Raw genomic sequence first — 11,255 nt, 5'->3', positions numbered from 1 at the left:
AGACTGAGATGCAATGCCAGACCCAGCCTTTAGATAAGGGGGGGCACTGTTGTTTCTAGTAACAAATGCTTACAATTTCTTCTGTTCTTGGACAACCCCTTTAAGTTTGTTCTAAAATATGCATTTGTGTGTAATTAGGGAAGTATATGCACAGATGGAACTTCAAAATAGCCTATAGATGAAAAGAAAACAAAAAGAGAATATTTTAAGATGAAGGGTGTCGTTCATAGGATAAAAATGTAGACTACGGTGAACTATCCAAACAAGGTTTTAATGAGATACTGAAATGTACATGCCATCTGCCGTGTGAGGAATCCATAATGATGCGCCCCTTCTGTTGTCATCAAGCTCTTCCGTCATAACAGGAACTAAGTCTTGCTCACTTTTAAGATTTTGGTAAAAAAAAAAGATCAGAAAATCTTCTTAATCATAGTCGCCTCTGAAAAAAAAAAAATCTTATAAACAAAGAGGAGGTACAGACATAGCAGAGCGGATTTGGCTTTTATTACATTGTCTGAAAAATAATTGCAATCTTATATTTTAAAAGAAAAATTATCTAGTTCCGGTGTTAATATTAATGTGAATAAAGCACTTGGGGTGAGATAGGAACTTAATATTAGCTCTAGCAACCTATATCTGTGCTTATGTCTCTCCTCTCACACACATTCAGAAGCATCAACAGGATTATACATAAAATTATGGAGAACTAACCAATATAATTATGAATAAAGCAAGTGGGGTGAGATAGAAACTTAATATTAGCTCCAGCCTCCTTTATCTGTTCTTGTGTCTCTCCTCTCACACACATTCACAGGTAACAACAGGATTATATATCAAATTATGGAGGACTATGTTGTATTAATGTGAACAAAGCACTTGGGGTGAGATGAAACTGACTTTTAGCTCCAGTAGTGTTTGTCTTTATTTGTAGCCAACATATTTCTATTACTTGTAAGCATCAATCAACCATTTGAAAGGCCTCATAGCCCACAGCACTGGGTCACAGCCGTGCGGCTTCCTAGGCAGAAGAGAGGGAAGATGATCACTCACCCACCTCCCACAATTGGCGATATACTATGCCCAGGTACAAACCGGGTGAGTATAAGGGACCTAAACTTGTATTGATGTGAATAAAACACTTGAGGTGAGATAGAAACTTTCTCTGAACTCTGTACCAGTGCCTCTACTATCTCATTTAGCTCTTATTTCCTCCTCCCTCTCCCCTCTCCATAGACCTCTATAAAATGTAACACCTCTTTGGGTCAATTCTGCCTTACTGTTACAAGATGGATTCCAAGATTTTAGAGCAATTTATATTTTAGGAGGTGGTAAAAAAATCATGGTAAGTAGAGAAAGAAAAATTTTCCTCCTATGAGAACTTTTCACCAGGGACCTCATTTTCACTAAAGACAGGTTACAGAAGCCCATTACAGCTGCAGTGCAAACATGTCTCTCTGCTTTCTCTAAGCATTTGTATTACAATATAATTATGTGTTTTAACTTCCTGACAAAAAATCCTCTGTTTAGTCCCAGGGGTTGGGTTTTGGTTTGGATGCATTTCAAGAAACATCTGTGCTGCTCACTCCTCAGCTCTCAGCCCCCACCTTTGTACTCTTGTTCAGCTTCTCCCTTCCCCACTGATGTCAGCTCACCAATACTGTAAGCTCTGTGAAGTGGCATGAGGGAAGATCTGTACAGGAGCACAAAGGTGGAGGCTAAGAGCTGAGGACTGAGCAGCACAGACAAGTCACATGTTTTTTTGAAATGCATCCAAACTAAAGCCCAACCCCTGGGACTACACAGAGGATTCTTTAACTATACCAGGTAAGTTATAACACACAATTACACTCACCGGCCACTTTATTAGGTACACCATGCTAGTAACGGGTTGGACCCATTTTGCCTTCAGAACTGCCTCAATTCTTCGTGGCATAGATTCAACAAGGTGCTGGAAGCATTCCTCAGAGATTTTGGTCCATATTGACATGATAGCATCACACAGTTGCCGCAGATTTGTCGGCTGCACATCCATGATGCGAATCTCCCGTTCCACCACATCCCAAAGATGCTCTATTGGATTGAGATCTGGTGACTGTGGAGGCCATTTGAGTACAGTGACCTCATTGTCATGTTCAAGAAACCAGTCTGAGATGATTCCAGCTTTATGACATGGCGCATTATCCTGCTGAAAGTAGCCATCAGATGTTGGGTACATTGTGGTCATAAAGGGATGGACATGGTCAGCAACAATACTCAGGTAGGCTGTGGCGCTGCAACGATGCTCAATTGGTACCAAGGGGCCCAAAGAGTGCCAAGAAAATATTCCCCACACCATGACACCACCACCACCAGCCTGAACCGTTGATACAAGGCAGGATGGATCCATGCTTTCATGTTGTTGACGCCAAATTCTGACCCTACCAACCGAATGTCGCAGCAGAAATCGAGACTCATCAGACCAGGCAACGTTTTTCCAATCTTCTACTGTCCAATTTCGATGAGCTTGTGCAAATTGTAGCCACAGTTTCCTGTTCTTAGTTGAAAGGATTGGCACCCGGTGTGGTCTTCTGCTGCTGTAGCCCATCTGCCTCAAAGTTCGACGTACTGTGCGTTCAGAGATGCTCTTCTGCCTACCTTGGTTGTAACAGGTGGCGATTTGAGTCACTGTTGCCTTTCTATCAGCTCGAACCAGTCTGCCCATTCTCCTCTGACCTCTGGCATCAACAAGGAAAGGCGACAGAGAAAGAGTGGCGCTGCAAATGGGTGCGCTTGTAACCAAGAGAGTTACTGCAGAGAACTGATTCATGTTTATTTTAAATGATTAAAAATTGGTTTAAAACATTGGTAACGCGTGTCGGGATGACCCTTCATCAGACCAATAATGTCACTGCGCGGTGGATGGTGAGCGGTGACTGTAGGATATCCTACAAACCGTGTTATACCAAACCGTGTTTTTGGTACAACTCTCTTGGTTACAAGCGCACCCATTTGCAGCGCCACTTTTTCTCTGTCGCCTATAACTTATGCCTACGGTTCTTTTGGATACCGGTTTTGGAGCGCTTGGGAAGCTGCTGAGGTAACCTTTAGAAGGATCCACCACTAAGGGCAACTAAGACCCCCACATCTGTTTCTGCAATTGGCCAAGTGGCCACCAGGTGAGCACCTACTATTACTTACCTGGACAAAAACTACCCAGACGATATCACACGAGGCGCCGTCCTCTCTGGTTGTTTCTTTTTGTTTCTCTCTCCTCTGGCATCAACAAGGCATTTCCGCCCACAGAACTGCCGCTCACTGGATGTTTTTTCTTTTTCGGACCATTCTCTGTAAACCCTAGAGATGGTTGTGCGTGAAAATCCCAGTAGATCAGCAGTTTCTGAAATACTCAGACCAGCCCTTCTGGCACCAACAACCATGCCACGTTCAAAGGCCACAAATCACCTTTCTTCCCCATACTGATGCTCGGTTTGAACTGCAGGAGATTGTCTTGACCATGTCTACATGCCTAAATACACTGAGTTGCCGCCATGTGATTGGCTGATTAGAAATTAAGTGTTAACGAGCAGTTGGTGAGCAGCCGGTGAGTGTATATTGCAATGCAACTGTTTAGAGAAGACACAAAGGCATATTTGCAATGCGGCTGTGATAGGCTTCTGTAACCTGTCCTTGGTGAAAATGAGGTCAATGGTGACAGGTTCCCTTTGAAACATTTTTCCATTTACTTGTATTATACATTTATGCAACCATTTACCCCAAAGTTTTTTTTTTTTTTCTTTAACCGAATCATAATTTTATAGGCTGATTTTTTTACACAAAGTCTTCATTAAAATTCATTTGCACAAAAGATCAAAAAAAAAATATTGTGACTCTTTCCCAAAAACTCTCTCTGTGGTGGCGTTCAGCGCCAGGAGCGGGTGTCTGGATTCGGCACGGGGACCTGCTGATTTGCTAAAACTTTCTTCCTCCTCTGCTCTGCACAGTGCGGCCCCGGGGCGGCAGCTGCATTGTTTCTCCGCAGCAGTCAGGTTTTGATGGGTAATCGCAGCCGTATAATTACTCACATGAAAGCAAAAATCAGGCGGAACTTTTTGAGAACCTTCTGAGTGAAGGGCCTTTATGTTCAGGTGCTGAACCACACCAGGCGCTGGCAGATTGCTCCTTATTCTCCGCACACATTAAATCATTATATTTCCATTTTCGGGACAAGCTGCGGAATATTTACCTCTCCGCTTCTTTTTTCTTTTTGGCAGCGGGTTCATGTCCCGGCTGCCAAATGCTATAATTATACTGAGAAGTATCTGATTCAAACTTTTTTTTTTAGGTAAAATGCAATTTTGTGTCGCACAGTACGATAGACCTCGTACTACCGGAACGCTAGGAAGACGGAAAATTTGAATGTCTTTATACTGCTGGTTAAAGGGGAAGACACAATTTATCACCTGGATTGAAAATTGTTATAGTTTCACAGTCGTTTATATTGGATAAAAACACATCGGGGGACATCTATCAGTGATTGTACGTCGGTATAATCCCTGATATAATCGCAGTGCCTAGGGAAATGCCAGGAATTGTGATTATTGTGGGCAGGGAAGACTTTTACAACAAACAATACCTTACAGTTTGGTGTCCTAGTACAGATTTAGGGCTCATTCACACTAACGTAATTGGGACTGATATGTGGCAGCACCATTAGGGGACGCATTTTGGTCCCCATTGACGTCTAAGGTGCCCGGTCACTGTGCATTGAAGCGGCCGCACTTTCATCTGATTTTCCGACGTTTTCGGGGATTGCACGGTTGTGACAGGTATTTAATAGGGGATTGTGTCGCATAGGATCAGATTTTGGCACAACTGCACTGGCTTTCATGCAATAGAAATCGGAAGGGGGGGGGCGGTCTGTCGGGCAAGCAGACAAATTTGGACTGAGCGCAAGATTTAACATTCAAATTGTGTCGCAAAATCAAGCACTTACATGCAACAGGAAGAAGATGGTGAACTCCGGTGGACCTGAGCGGGGAAGCGACACATGCAGGATATCAGGCGCACGATCTTAGTGAATCGCGGCACAGTGCAATTATACAATTTTGGTGAACTCCTCCGGAGTCCGGGTAAGTGAATGTGCCCCAGTGTCTAATCGCACTGTGACCGTGCACAGTGCAATATAGGTCATGCAGACGGCATCACCACACGCTTCTCATGTTTCGGGGTCCAGGACGACCCCTTGGTCAAGTGGATTTTGGCTGAGCTTTTGGACTTGGTAGGAACAACAAGTCCTTCAGCCTGCTGTATCTTCAAGTCCAAAAGCTCAGCCAAAATTCCCTTGATGAAGGGGGTCATCTTGGACCCTGAAACACGTTGTAATTCCTGTATTTCAATGACAAAGTTCCCCATATATCCACTCTACTGGTGTGCACCTATTTTCTAACCTCCACATAACTTCCACTCCAGCCAGTGTGGCACCCTAGGCTCGAGAACCAGAGGGCAGCACCCACAAGTTATTAGAGAATCCGCTAACACTAGAGCTGTGCCTAAGGACAAGCACAACTATATCTGTTGAGTCTCTTTCTAGCTATCAATGGCCTCTCCTGAACATACTCACCTTATTAGCGCTTATTTTCCCCATATTTTTTGCCTCCATTTCCTACTAGTACAGATTTAACATTGGGTTCTAACAGCATCCAGTTACTTCTCTGCTGTTCAATAGAGTAAATGTCCAAACTAAGCTGCAGCTTTATAACCCGTCCTTGTACTCTAATCTACCCATTCCTCTAATTACCTTGGTCTATGTCATTAGCTATGTCATTTTTATTGTACACAGTTCTCCATGGGAGGATTTATCATGTCTTTTATGCCTGAAAACAGTCACAATTCCCAGCACGGAGCTGGAATTGACCCTACTCCGTCCTTATGCCGATTGGGCAGGTAGAGGATGATGCTGGACTGTGCATTTCTTGCCCCTCGCCTGTGGACTGCCGATGGCCTGGGCCCATTCAGGTCGGACCTGGCGTAAAATTGCCCCATCAGTGCATCAGAACTGGCCAGCAGTGAGTGCCAGGGGGCTGGGCACTATCATAAGCTAAGTGCACCAGCATTATGATAGATGTGCCCCCCCACATGTGTTCTGACTAGTGTTATGTATAAAGGCCATGTATAAAGTTATCAGAGTCATATAACGTATACCCCCCCTACCATGCTGAATTGAGCCAGACAGTTCTTGATTTGCCCCGGTTTCCTGCTTTCTGCCTCCTCTGGACATGGACAGGGTTTGAAGCAATGGCAAAAACAGAACCATTGGATCCCTGGTCGACTGCTGAGCTTCTGACACTGCTGTGTGCACTAGAGGCCAACAGGAGCAACGTAATGAAGTCATCACACCAATTACAATCTTTTGTCCTTAAAGTTTGAAGGTTTTAACAAAGCACTTAAAATTATTTTACTAAAGCCTTTTAAAATGTAAGTTTCTAAGAAATCCTGGCTATTTTGAGATACAGAATAAGATATCTACCATGGTAATGGTCTGTGCCAAAAACCATACTCCTTCTCTGACATCACTTCCTGCTCTATAAGAATTCCTGCTCTTCCCACCCCCTGCATGTGGCCACCTAGTGGCTGGGATTTGGATTGCAGCTTGTTGGCGGTGGGGGTGGCTAGCCAAATTCAAGCTAAAGGAAGACAATTTGTATGTGGTTTACTCACAGTAATTAACAACAATTTCATGTGTCCATAAAATCTACAAAGTGACCGGCTTATGCATTTTCTACAGAAGCATAATGGTAAGTTAGTGGTCTTCCTTTGAAATGTGATTTAGGCTCTTTGCACAGAAATGAGTGCTATCCAAGGCTGTGAAAAGTATGAAACATACTGTAGCTTCTCCAAGACCAATAGGGGTGCGTCCTCACACTGCTGTGCGCTTTGTTCTCTGCAGTGAACAGCATCAGAGCCCTTCTCTTTATTCGTCCGTATTTCACAGTTCTGCTGCTACACACACACAGAGGTATGATCCCAGATCTCTCCAGGGATAATATCTAACACTGACTGCAGTACTGTAGGGTCAATACTGCAAACACATTCCCTTTAATAGATCCTCTTAAATCTGAAGCAGAAGCTGGTATAGTAGATGCCAGATCAAAAGATCTGGTGTATGGGTCCCGGATCTTTTGCCCGAGGCCCTGGATGTCCCCTGATAATGAAAAACTTGTCCTGCTGTCCGGCAGCTTTCCCCATTCTCACCTATATCTGCGTCCTCTGGAGCTGTATATGTAATGGCCCGCTATCTCCTATCTATCTATCTATCTATCTATCTATCTATCTATCTATCTATCTCCTATCTATCTATCTATCTATCTATCTCATATCTATCTATCTCATATCTATCTCATATCTATCTATCTCATATCTATCTATCTATCTATCTATCTATCTCCTATCTATCTATCTATCTATCTCCTATCTATCTATCTCATATCTATCTATCTATCTATCTATCTATCTATCTATCTCCTATCTATCTATCTCATATCTATCTATCTCATATCTATCTCATATCTATCTATCTCATATCTATCTATCTATCTATCTATCTATCTATCTATCTATCTCCTATCTATCTATCTATCTATCTCCTATCTATCTATCTCATATCTATCTATCTATCTATCTATCTATCTATCTATCTCCTATCTATCTCCTATCTATCTATCTCATATCTATCTATCTATCTATCTATCTCCTATCTATCTATCTATCTATCTATCTCCTATCTATCTATCTATCTATCTCATATCTATCTATCTATCTATCTATCTATCTATCTCCTATCTATCTCATAACTATCTATTTATCTCATATCTATCTATCTATCTATCTCATATCTATCTATCTATCTATCTATCTCCTATCTATCTCATAACTATCTATTTATCTCATATCTATCTATCTATCTCATATCTATCTATCTATCTATCTATCTCATATCTATCTATCTCATATCTATCTATTTATCTATCTATCTATCTCATATCTATCTATCTCATATCTATCTATCTATCTCCTATATATCTCATATCTATCTATCTCATATCTATCTATCTATCTCATATCTATCTATCTATCTATCTATCTATCTATCATCTATCTATCTCATATCTATCTATCTCATATCTATCTATCTCATATCTATCTATCTATCTATCTATCTATCTATCTCCTATCTATCTATCTCATATCTATCTATCTATCTATCATCTATCTATCTATCTATCTATCTATCTATCTATCTATCTATCTATCTCCTATCTATCTATCTCATATCTATCTCATATCTATCTCATATCTATCTCATATCTCTCCATCTATCTCATATCTATCTATCTATCTATCTATCTATCTATCAATCTCCTATCTATCTAATATATATCTATCTATCTATCTATCTATCTATCTATCTCTCATATCTATCTATCTCCTATCTATCTATCTATCTATCTATCTATCTATCTATCAATCTCCTATCTATCTAATATCTATCTATCTATCTATCTATCTATCTATCTATCTATCTATCTATCTATCTCTCATATCTATCTATCTCCTATCTATCTATCTATCTATCTATCTATCTCATATCTATCTATCTATCTATCTATCTATCTATCTATCTCTCATATCTATGTCTATCTATCCATCACCAGGTCGTGGAGTGGGACAAGACCAACGGCTCAGTGGGCCGAGCAAGGTGTTCATGCCCTGCACCTGTGCCGTACCCAGTTTCTGGCACAGGCTAAGGTGGTGGATGATCAACCCAGATTTATCACCATGTCACTATGCTCCCCCCATTATACGCTGGCGCACCCTATGATGATTTCCACCCATCTTCCTCCGCCTCTTAATAAAGTCTAGTGGCCACAGTGCAAATTGCAGGTTATAGGAACCATGTAAAGGGAACCTGTCATAAGAAACTGGCCTAATAAACCATTACCAGTGTGTTGTCAAGCAGTTCTGTCAACAGCTTCATGTTTCTTTCATGGTCCAGGGTACAGTAGAATATAACTACTATAATACTTCCCCCTATGTACAAGAATATAACTACTATAATACTTCCCCCTATGTACAAGAATATAACTACTATAATACTGCCCCCTATGTACAAGAATATAACTACTATAATACTGTCCCTATGTACAAGAATATAACTACTATAATACTGCCCCCTATGTACAAGAATATAACTACTATAATACTGCCCCCTATGTACAAGAATATAACTACTATATTACTGCCCCCTATGTACAAGAATATAACTACTATAATACTGTCCCTATGTACAAGAATATAACTACTATAATACTGTCTCTATGTAAAAGAATATATCTACTATAATACTGCCCCTATGTACAAGAATATAACTACTATAATACTGCCCCCTATGTACAGGAATATAACTACTATAATACTGCCCCCTATGTACAAGAATATAACTACTATAATACTGCTCCCTATGTACAGGAATATAACTACTATAATACTGCCTCCTATGTACAAGAATATAACTACTATAATACTGCCCCCTATGTACAAGAATATAACTGCTATAATACTGCCCCCTATATACAGATATATAAGTGCTATAATACTGCCCCCTATATACAGGGATATAACTACTATATATTGCCAGCCAGCCCCCCCCCCCCAGTATACAGCCAGCCCCCCAGTATATAGCCAGAAAGCCTCCCCCCCCGTTCTATAGTCATCCAGTCCCCATGTATATTGCCAGCCACCCCCCCTGTATATAACCAGCCTGTCCCTGTGTATACAGCCTGCCCAGCCCTTGTGTATACAGCTAGCTAGCCAAGCCCTTATGTATACAACTAGCCAGCCAAGCCCCCGTGTATACAGCTAGCCAGCCAAGCCCCCGTGTATACAGCCTTCCGAGCCCCCATGTATACAGCCTGCCCAGCCCCCATGTATACAGCCTGCCCAGCCCCCATGTATACAGCTTGCCCAGCCCCCATGTATACAGCCTGCCCATTCCCCATGTAGTGTACAGCCAGCCAGCCCCCATGTATACAGCCTGCCCAGCCCCCATGTAGTGTACAGCCTGCCCAGCCCCTATGTATACAGCCTGCCCAGCCCCCATGTTTACAGCCTGCAAGTCGAAAGAAAAACAAACCATGAACTCACCTTTCCTGGCGATCCCCCGAAGCTCTGGCACTTCATCCAGTCCGTCTCGCGGTGACAGCTCAGTGAGCGCTGGCGGCTCACAGACTGTGACGTCTGCCACTTGCTGACGTCATGGTCTGTGCGACGCCGGCACACACGGAGCTATCACCGCGAGACGGAGTGGAGGAAGTACCGGAGCTTCGGGGGATCGCCAGGAAAGGTGAGTTCATGGTTTGTTTGTTTTCCGACCGGCCCCTCCAGCCCCAGACTGGCCCGCACTGGCCCCAGACTGAGCTCCCCACCGGGAAAAATCCCGGTGGGTCATATGGCCAGTCCACCCCTGATGGCACCAAACTGGACCATGAAAGAAACATCATCTAGAAGCTGCTCATCTGTTCGACAGCCTACTGCTAGTGGTTTGTTAGGCCAATTTCTGATGACAGGTTCCCTTAAAGGAAAAATTTCATGAAAAATATGTTTAATATATAAATTTGGCTAAAATAATTGTTCAAATCCCCACCTTCCTGTGTCTGAATAGTGGTAAGTTCGCTCCTTCATCATCCTTCTGGGTATTGTAGTCCGTCCATTCTCTCAATGAACACTGCTGGGCACAGTTTCCGAATTTGCCAAAATACATCAAATTCACATATTAAAAAAAAATTGCTTACTCCGCACCTTCTTCATCCTCACTCCTTATCCGGTAGGAGCCGCGTGCCGTGGTGCCGTAGTTTATAAATGTGTCTTTTTTTCATGTAAGCTTCTGGAAATATCGGCGGTGTTTCTATTTTGGAGCGCGCTCAGTGATTAGACGGGGCTTATCTATGTAGAGTATGAATAGGCGCTAAGCACAGCTGGACAGGCAGGCTTTCCATTTCAGATCCAAGATGATATTTTTCGCTTGCCAGGCTGCAGGTGGGCGTCAGGTGCATTGTGAAATAGATAGATAGCCGCGCGCCGCATAATTACAATGTTGGCAAAGAATTTGGGTATTTTTCTTATCCCTCCTTGGATTTCGAGAAAAAAAAAAAAAAACAGGTTAGGTTTAAAAAAAACGAAAAAAAAAAAAACTGGGACCTCTGTCAAAAAACTGCTGCGGC

The 11,255-nt window shown here is 42.3% G+C and overlaps 1 long non-coding RNA gene across 1 annotated transcript; it reads right to left on the bottom strand.

Moving 5' to 3' along the window:
• Positions 1-252: 252 nt before the first annotated feature.
• Positions 253-10,934, bottom strand: LOC140116436 (uncharacterized). The gene is made up of 2 exons (XR_011852751.1): positions 10,679-10,934; positions 253-439 (listed from the first exon to the last, which is right to left on the bottom strand). It is a non-coding gene; the product is annotated as an uncharacterized lncRNA (long non-coding RNA).
• Between the last annotated feature and the right edge of the window lie 321 nt (positions 10,935-11,255).

The sequence above is a fragment of the Engystomops pustulosus genome, chromosome 2 (assembly GCF_040894005.1).
Source record: "Engystomops pustulosus chromosome 2, aEngPut4.maternal, whole genome shotgun sequence".
Classification (NCBI taxonomy): domain Eukaryota; kingdom Metazoa; phylum Chordata; class Amphibia; order Anura; family Leptodactylidae; genus Engystomops; species Engystomops pustulosus.
This window is presented reverse-complemented; position numbering and strand designations above follow the sequence as displayed.